The sequence below is a fragment of the Eriocheir sinensis genome, unplaced genomic scaffold (genome assembly GCF_024679095.1).
Source record: "Eriocheir sinensis breed Jianghai 21 unplaced genomic scaffold, ASM2467909v1 Scaffold648, whole genome shotgun sequence".
Classification (NCBI taxonomy): Eukaryota; Metazoa; Arthropoda; class Malacostraca; order Decapoda; family Varunidae; genus Eriocheir; species Eriocheir sinensis.
This window is the reverse complement of record NW_026111996.1, coordinates 117,685-127,500: the sequence shown is the minus strand read 5'-3', so window position 1 is coordinate 127,500 and position 9,816 is coordinate 117,685. Positions and strand designations below refer to the sequence as shown.

The window sequence follows — 9,816 nt, the reverse complement described above, 5'->3', positions numbered from 1 at the left end:
TCTTTCCTGTAATTAGGAGACCAGAATTGCACGGCGTATTCCAGGTGGGGCCTTACCAGCGAATTATACAAGGATAACATAACTCCCGGCGTCTTGTATTCGAAGTTCCTCGATATGAACCCAAGCATTGTATTGGCTTTCTTACAGGCGGACTTGCAGTGTTTTGTTTGTTTCAAGTCACTGCTGATGGTGACCCCGAGGTCTCTTTCCTCTTGCACAACATGTAGTGGTTCGCCACCCATGTGGTATGTGTGGTTGCTGTTTCTGGATCCGATATGCATTACTTTACATTTGGTAGTGTTGAAGGACATCTGCCATTTTTCTGACCACAGAGTGATCTGGTCCAGGTCTCTCTGGATAATTTCGCAGTCTGCCGTTGTGAGGGCCTTCCCACCCACCTTAGTGTCGTCGGCAAATTTTGAAAGATTGGATTTCAATCCTAGTTCTAGGTCGTTGATATATATGATGAAAAGTATGGGTCCCAGCACTGACCCCTGTGGCACTCCACTTGTGACCGGGAGCCACTCGGAGGCCTGTCCGTTGAGTACAACTCGTTGTTTTCTTCCAGTGAGCCAGTCCTTGATCCACGCTGTTAGATTGCCGCCTAGTCCCGCCGACTTAAGTTTCTTGAGGAGTCTTTCGTGTGGCACTTTGTCAAAGGCTTTCTGAAAGTCTAGATATATAACATCGCTGGGGATATGATTATCCCAGTTTTCATAGATACCTTGGAAGAAGTCCAATAAATTGGTTAAGCAAGAGCGCTTGTTCCTGAAACCGTGCTGAGCATCGGAAATGATGTTGTTGTCTTCAAGGAACCTAACGAGTTTGTCTCTGATGATCTTCTCGAGGATTTTTCCCGCCACAGAGGTCAGGCTGATTGGTCTGTAGTTTAGGGCTACACTTTTGTCTCCCTTTTTGTAGATCGGAGTTACATTCGCTTGTTTCCAGTCTTTTGGGACTTTGTTTTGTTGTAGTGACAGATTGTAGATGGCGGTGAGTGGCTTGAGGATTTGCTGCTTGAGTTCCTTGAGCAGCCTGGGTGACAAGTCGTCGGGTCCGGTGGACTTGTTTGTCTCGAGTTTGTCTAGGTACTTCTTCACATCCCGTTCGTCGATTGTGCCAATTTCTAGGGGAGTGATTCCCATCCGTGGGGTAGGGCTAACGGGTACGGACTGGGTATTCTCGACCGTGAACACAGACGCGAAGTTTCTGTTTAGGATTTCGACCATTTGTCTGCTGTCCTGTGTTAGCACGTCACTTTCATCTTTTAAGGGACCGATATTGCATTTTGTCTTCTTTTTGGTTCTTATATACGTGAAGAACTTTTTCGGGTTGGACTTGGCTTCGCGTGCAATTTGCTTTTCATAGTCGCGTTTACGCTGGCGAATGAGTGTTCTGCAAGCTCTGAGGCTTTGATGATACTGTTCGCGTGCCTCGGTTAGTGCCGTTTTCCTTGAGCAAGTTGTATTTTCTCTTCTTTAAATTAATCGCCCGTTGAACCTGGGTAGTCATCCATGGTGGGCTTGTGGTAGGAGGAAGAGAGGAAAAGAAGAAGAGAAGGAGGAGGGTAAGAGGAAGAAATGTGAGAGAAGGAGAGGGAAAGGAAGAGGGAGATAAACATGGAAACATAGACTAGCAGGCAGCAGAAAGCCTGTTGGCTCATTACTAGGCTGCCTGCGTTCAGTGATTTAATCAATCCGTTTGCCACAGGAGTGGCTTGCAGGGAAGGATTAAAGCACTTGTGTACCTACTCTTGGGAACGTTCAGTTCACTCCCGTTGCAGCAAAGTGGCGATCAATGCGTTTCTTGAAGGAGTTGATGGTCTCTGCGCTAACCACTTCTGCAGGAAGGCTGTTCCAGTGGCGAACAACTCTATTCGAGAAATAACTCCTGCCGATGTCGGTATTGCATCGCTTTGCTTGAATTGTTTTTCCGTTGTTTCTTGTTCTCAGGTTAATTTGTAGCGTGAAGAGTTTGGAGTGATCAACGTTTCTGAGCTTGTTCAGGTACTTAAAGACTTGTATCATGTCTCCCCGCAGTCGTCTCTTTTCCAACGTGAAGAGGTTGAGTCGCTCGAGTCGTTCTTCATAGGGCTTCGTCCTCAGTGATGGTATCATCTTCGTGGCGCGGCGCTGTACTCTCTCAAGTAATTCAATGTCTTTCCTGTAATTAGGAGACCAGAATTGCACGGCGTATTCCAGGTGGGGCCTTACCAGCGAATTATACAAGGATAACATAACTCCCGGCGTCTTGTATTCGATGTTCCTCGATATGAACCCAAGCATTGTATTGGCTTTCTTACAGGCGGACTTGCAGTGTTTTGTTTGTTTCAAGTCACTGCTGATGGTGACCCCGAGGTCTCTTTCCTCTTGCACAACATATAGTGGTTCGCCAGACTGCGATGAAGGATAAGGAAGAGAAAAAAGAGCAACCAGAGAAGATAGGAAGGAGGAAGGGAAGGAGGAGGAAGAGTAAGCGAAGAAAGGAGAAAGGGAAGGAAGGAGGAAGAGAAAGAACAAGCAGAAGGGAAGGAGGAAAAAAAGGAAAGAGAAGAAGAAGTAGTAAGAAAAGAGAGAAGGAAAGGAAAGGAAGGGAAGGAAGAATCAGAGTAAGGTAAGAAAGAGGAAGGAGATAAAGAAACAAATAAATAAAGAAGAGAAGGAGGAGTCGGAGGAGGAGGAGGAGAAGAGAGAGACGTAAGATGGAAAACAGAGAGAGGTGATGACCAGAAACAGTGAAACGAAGAGGAGGAGCAAGAAAAAGGCGATAAAAGAGGAGAGGAACATGGAAGGAGGGGAGAGGGCGTGTGAAAGAGGAGTTACAAGAAAACGAGAAAGACACCAACACATAAATTTAATAGAGGGAAGGGAAGGAGGAGGAAGGAGAAAGGAAAGATGAAGAGAAGAAAGGAGAAAGAGGAGGAAGAAGGAAGATGGGAAGGGAGGAGGAAGAAAAGGAACAAGCAGAAGGGAAGGAGGAAGGGAAGGAGGAAGGGAAGGAGGAGGAGGAAGGGAAGGAGGGAAGGAAGGAACGAAATCAAAAGAAAAAAAGGAAAGGTGAAAGACGAAACGGTAGGGTCCATTTATCTACCATTTCGGGGCTGACACACCCACACCCAGACCCAGACCGAGACATTCTCTCTCTCTCTCTCTCTCTCTCTCTCATTTAACCCTTTTTTCTTTACTCTAATTTCTCCCATCTCCTTTTTTCCGTTTTTTTCCTCTTTATAAACTAATTCCCTATCTGTCTGTCTGTCTGTCTGTCTGTCTTCCTCTCTTTCTCTCACATATCTTTGAGTCCCTGGTTTCTAGACGCCACACTGTAGGTAATGTGACCCCTGCAATGCCCTTCACTTCTTCCTCTACATGCATACCATATCTAACGCCTCTTCCTTCCTCTCTCTCTTAAACACACATAAACACCTTGGTTCTTAGACACCATGCTATAGGTTATGTGGCCAATGCATGACTCCACTCCTTCCTTCCTCTACTAAAACAGATCTTTCGGCTTTCCTTCCTCCTCTCTCTCAAACACTCATACATAGGTACCCTGTAGTTCGTGGTTTTTAGACACACTACAGGCGATGTGGTCCCTCTAAGACACCATTTCTTTCTTCCTCTACGAGTCTACACGTTTAACAAATTCTTACACCTTTCCCTTCCTCCTCTTTCTCTCTCTCTCTCTCTCTCTCTCTCTCTCTCTCTCTCTCTCTCTCTCTCTCTCTCTCTCTCTCTCTCTCTCTCACTCACACACATACACACCCTGAGTCCGCCCGTTTCTCCACACCACACTGTTCGCAGCGCTACCGGAGACCCTCGCGTTCCTTCCTTTTATACCCGCATACGCTGAGTTTCATGATGGCGTATTCCGATCAACGATCGCCTTAAAATGGTGCTGGAAGTAAAACTGAGAACCGCCGTGTGTCGCGCCGCAGCACCGCTCTCTGCGCCCGCAACGACGCCAGCTTAACACGGTGCTCCAGGGTCAGTATTCCACCTCTCACGTCAGCTATTTCCAAAGGCCAAAAAGGAGATAATCGGATTCTCATGAGTGTTTCCTTATGTTCAAAATACAGAAGAAGGGTCAAACTACTGCCAGGTTCATTAAACTACCTCTGGAAATGCCCCAAACCCGTAACGAAAGCCCTATGAAATGTGGGTGTGTGATCCCCGAAATGTTTGAGAATATGGTCCCTGGTTCCTCGCGCTGATGGCAAACCTCACAGATGGATCCTTTCAATTTTCTGTATCTTGGAAACGGAGAGCTTGAGTTTATCCCTCGAGGCGCCACTACCAGCAAACTTAATAAACACAATAGTACACGAACACGCATAATAATACGTGTGAATGGCAAACCTCATAGATGGATCCTTTCAATTTTCTGTATCTTGGAAATGGAGAAGTTGAGTTTATCCCTCGAGGCGCCACTACCAGCAAACTTAATAAACACAATAGTACACGAACACGCATAATAATACGTGTGAATGTCAAACCTCACAGATGGATCCTTTCAATTTTCTGTATTATGGAAACGGAGAGCTTGACTTTATCCGTCGAGGCGCCACTACCAGCAAGCATAATAATACATGAATAGCAACGAAGGATATTAATTCTGATGTTCTGCAATTATGAGGGAGGGGAAGATAGAGGTTAATGGATTACTCCTTTCAGTTTTCTGTAACTTGGAAATGGAGAGCTTGAGTTTATCCCTGCAGGCGCCACTACCAGCAAACGTAATAGTACGTGACTAGCAACGAGATATATTAATTCCGATGTTCTGAAATTATGAGGAAGGGGAGAATATAGGTTAATGTTGTAATATGATCAGGAAAGGTATAAGGATTAAAGGCTGTGGCGAGGAATAACATCATGCCCTATAGCTAACATATAAAGCGTATTTACGTAGATGTTAATACTAATACTCTACAAGGAAGGCGAAAATAGAGGCAAACGCTGTAATACTCATCAGGAAGGGTAAGGATTAAGGGTTATGGCGATGAGTATCACCACGCACTACAGCGTAGCTGAATTTATCCCTCTAGCAATATGTTGTTATAAGGAAGGGGAGGATTTGGGTTAATGTTGTAATACTCATCAGAGAGGGTGAGGATTAAGGGGCGTAGCGAGGAGTAACACCATGCAATACAGCTAACATTATATAAAGAGTAGTTACCTGTTTAATATAGCGTGCATGACGGACCCTTCACCTGTTAATTAATATCAGGGCGTGAGGTGTGCCGGCGTCCTGAAGATCACATGGCAAACATGGAAACATGGAAATACAGGGAACAGAAAGCCCATAGAGCAAATGAAAGCACTTTGTATTCAGGTAGAACAGATAATACTCGTAGTTATGCTTCACTAAAATTTACAGACGAACATAATATAGTTTCCTCCATTACTCCTTTTTTTTCATAGCGGGGAAAACTATAACAGGGCATAAAGCAATGTTTATAAATGTGTACAGAGTGAGTTTATGATCGAAAGGAAGGCCAACGATATAGCTACGCCTGGCCTTAGTGCTCATCTCCGTTCCATTGACTCTTAAGCTCTTAATGGGAATACAATATGCATAGACTAGCTGCGCGTGGCTTCAGTGCTTATCTCCGATCCATTGACTCTTTAGCATATGGTGGGAATACAATAAGCAAAGACTAGCTGCGCGTGGCCTCAGTGTTCATCTCCGATCAATTGACTCTTTAGCATATGGTGGGAACACAATAAGCAAAGACTAGCTGCGAGTGGCCTCAGTGCTCATCTCCGATCCATTGACTCTTTAGCATATCGTGGGTATACAATAAGCAAAGACTAGATGCGCGTGGCTTCAGTGCTCATATCCGATCCATTGACTTTGAAGCTAATGGTGGATAATAAATAAACAAAGACTAGCTGGGCGTAGCATCAGTGCTCATCTCCGATCCATTGACTCTTTAGCATATGGTGGGTATACAATAAGCAAGTACTAGCTGCGCGTGGCTTCAGTGCTCATCTCCGATCCATTGACTCTGAAGCTAATGGTGGGAATACAATCAGCAAAGACTAGCTGCGCGTGGCTCCAGTGCTCATCTCCGGTCCATTGACTTTGAAGCTAATGGTGGATAAAAAATAAACAAAGACTAGCTGCGCGTGGCTTCAGTGCTCATCTCCGATCCATTGACTTTGAAGCTAATGGTGGATAAAAAATAAACAAAGACTAGCTGGGCGTGGCCTCAATGCTCATCTCCGATCCATTGACCCTTGAGCCGATGGCCAGTACAGCCTACAACACACAGAGACTAACCAGATGCTGCGCCCAAAGTCTCAAGCCGTGTGTTGCCTGCCCTACGCACTCCTCAGACTCATAAGCTACGCACGCAAGCGGTCACCTACACGCCAACGTTCCTGGAATACGTGACGACTTCTCAGGGTGACTATTCCTTCCCTAATATTATTTTCGTACCCTAGTTTTTATTGTTTGTATTCTATTGGTGGTATATTTTCATTATTATTTTATAGGCCTGTATATTTTTTTTCAGTACATCTTATTGGTTTCATTTTGTATTAGTGTTTTTTTTTCCTCTCCCGGTTTGATGTTTTAATCGAATGTGTTTTGAATTTGTTTGAATCGTTTATATTTTAACCCGACAGCTGCGATTGGCACAGATTTGGCCTTCACTGGTAGCCTGGTAACATACACTCCAAGGTCCTTCTCTGCCTCTGTGGTGGATAGTGGAGTGTTTCCCATGTGGTATTGGTGTGCTGGATATCCCTTCACTATTAGCCTGGTAACATACACTCCAAGGTCTTTCTCTGCCTCTGTGGTGGATAGTGGAGTGTTTCCCATGTGGTATTGGTGTGCTGGATATCCCTTCACTGGTAGCCTGGTAACATACACTCCAAGGTCTTTCTCTGCCTCTGTGGTGGATAGTGGAGTGTTTCCCATGTGGTATTGGTGTGCTGGATATCCCTTCACTGGTAGCCTGGTAACATACACTCCAAGGTCTTTCTCTGCCTCTGTGGTGGATAGTGGAGTGTTTCCCATGTGGTATTGGTGTGCTGGATATCCCTTCACTGGTAGCCTGGTAACATACACTCCAAGGTCCTTCTCTACCTCTGTGGTGGATAGTGGAGTGTTTCCCATGTGGTATTGGTGTGCTGGATATCCCTTCACTGGTAGCCTGGTAACATACACTCCAAGGTCTTTCTCTGCCTCTGTGGTGGATAGTGGAGTGTTTCCCATGTGGTATTGGTGTGCTGGATATCCCTTCACTGGTAGCCTGGTAACATACACTCCAAGGTCTTTCTCTGCCTCTGTGGTGGATAGTGGAGTGTTTCCCATGTGGTATTGGTGTGCTGGATATCCCTTCACTGGTAGCCTGGTAACATACACTCCAAGGTCCTTCTCTACCTCTGTGGTGGATAGTGGAGTGTTTCCCATGTGGTATTGGTGTGCTGGATATCCCTTCACTGGTAGCCTGGTAACATACACTCCAAGGTCTTTCTCTGCCTCTGTGGTGGATAGTGGAGTGTTTCCCATGTGGTATTGGTGTGCTGGATATCCCTTCACTGGTAGCCTGGTAACATACACTCCAAGGTCTTTCTCTGCCTCTGTGGTGGATAGTGGAGTGTTTCCCATGTGGTATTGGTGTGCTGGATATCCCTTCACTGGTAGCCTGGTAACATACACTCCAAGGTCCTTCTACCTCTGTGGTGGATAGTGGAGTGTTTCCCATGTGGTATTGGTGTGCTGGATATCCCTTCACTGGTAGCCTGGTAACATACACTCCAAGGTCCTTCTCTACCTCTGTGGTGGATAGTGGAGTGTTTCCCATGTGGTATTGGTATGCTGGGTTTCCCCTCCCAAGGTATATGGCTTTACATTTTTCTTCATTGAATTGTAGCAGCCACTCATTGCTCCACTCCTGCAGCTTGGTGATGTCTTCTGGTAGGCGGTCTGCATCCAAAGGGATAACAACTACTTCCCTTCCTTCATTCGCTGCTGTTCTAGTGTCCTGCTGTTTTTACATGCTCACCTCTATACTCTTTTCTACTGTTTTCAGGCACCTTTTCTCACATCTACTTTTCTCATCTTTTTGTTTCCCTTTTCATATTTTCCTTTTGTCTTTCTTTTCTCTTCCCTTTTTTTCTTTTTGATCAATTTTCTATTTTTTTTTTTTTGTCTTGCATTTCTTTTGATGATCAGTGTCTGTGAACCGAATGCCAAATGTATGGTTAGCTCACTAAATATCTGTCTACTTATATGTCAATGTGTCGTTCGATCTATCTATCTGTGAGTCAATCAATCAATTATCTATTTATCAATGTTTACCTATCAATCAATCTATCTATCTATCTATCTATCTATCTATCTATATCTTTGCCTTCCTATCTATCAGTCTATCTGTCTGCCTATTTATCTATCTTCATATCTATCTATGTATCTGTGTATCTATCTATCAATTTATCTATCTATCCATCTATCTATCTATCTTTTTACCTACCAATCTATCTATCTGTCTGTCTATTTCTCTATCTTCCTATTTATCTATGTGTCTATCTATCCATCTATCTATCTATCTATCTATCTATCTATGTATCTATCTACCTACCGGTCTATCTATCAGTCCATCTATCTATCTATCCAGCCACGCACATTCCGCCCTTCCTATTCCACACACACACAACACTGAACAAGCGGAAGGAAGGAAGGACGTAAAGCGAAAAAAGTTTAGCAAGCATCGAACAGCAGTAATTCCACGAGACTTATTGTGGCGTTTATCGCTTGGCCCCGCGGCGAAAACAACAAACACCGGGCGGGGGGGAGGAAAAAATGTATTGTTTGTCTGTGTATAGTGTAGTAATGAAGAGTTGATCGCCCTCTATAACATATACTAACTCTATACACATTTATATACTGTTTTATGCGCAACCTTATCGTGGCATTTAGCTTTTACTCCCGCTGTGAAAACTGAAAAATGAACGAATGGAGGAAACTTCATATTCTGTTGGTCTTTTAAAAATTATACTAACGCAGAATAATTCATCTTTTCTGTAACATCTCCATCCATGTATTTCAACTTTCTTTTCACTTACAATGACATAAGCTATCCTATTCTTTCTTTAAATTATAGTAACGCAAAATTCATACTCTCTCTTCCTTCTCCATCTCTCTATTTTTTTTTCACTTACAATAACAAACTACTATATTTTGTCTTTAAATTCGAGTAATGCTAACCTCTCTACTCTAATGTAATGCAAAAATGGCCCTCTCTATACCATCTCCACCTATGTATTTCGACTTTTTTTCGTTTACAATCACATACACTATCCTATTCTTTCTTTAAATTCTAGTAATGCTAACTTGTTTACTCTGATATACCGCAGAATTCATCCTCTCTATACCGTCTCCACCAATATATTTCACTTTTTTTGTTTATAATTACATACACTATCATATTTTGTCCTTTAATTCTAGTAATGCTAACTCGTATACTCTATTTCAACATCTATCTACGTATTTTATCTATTTTCTACTTATAAATACGCAATCTCTATTTTTATACAGCAAGGGAGGCAGCTCAAGGTAAAAAAAAAAAAGCAATAACAGCAACAAAAAAGTCCGCTAAAAAAAATGTACGAGACGTCAGAGGAGAGGTCAGCCTCGGGTGGAGAGGTCAGTCTTGGTACTCTCCCACTCCGTCTGTAAGTTCTAATAATCATGCAAATTTCGCCCATTATTTCATCCTCATAAATATACAACCTATCCCATCACGTCTATGAATTGTACTGATGTGAAGATCCGCTCCTCTATCTTACTTTACTTTCATATTCTTACTTT

General features: G+C 43.5%; 1 long non-coding RNA gene across 1 annotated transcript; it reads left to right on the top strand.

The window, feature by feature from the left end:
- The first annotated feature begins 5,926 nt into the window (after window positions 1–5,926).
- Window positions 5,927–7,652, top strand: LOC126993639 (uncharacterized). The gene is made up of 3 exons (XR_007748093.1): window positions 5,927–7,077; window positions 7,177–7,374; window positions 7,474–7,652. It is a non-coding gene; the product is annotated as an uncharacterized LOC126993639 (long non-coding RNA).
- The last annotated feature ends 2,164 nt before the right edge of the window (window positions 7,653–9,816 follow it).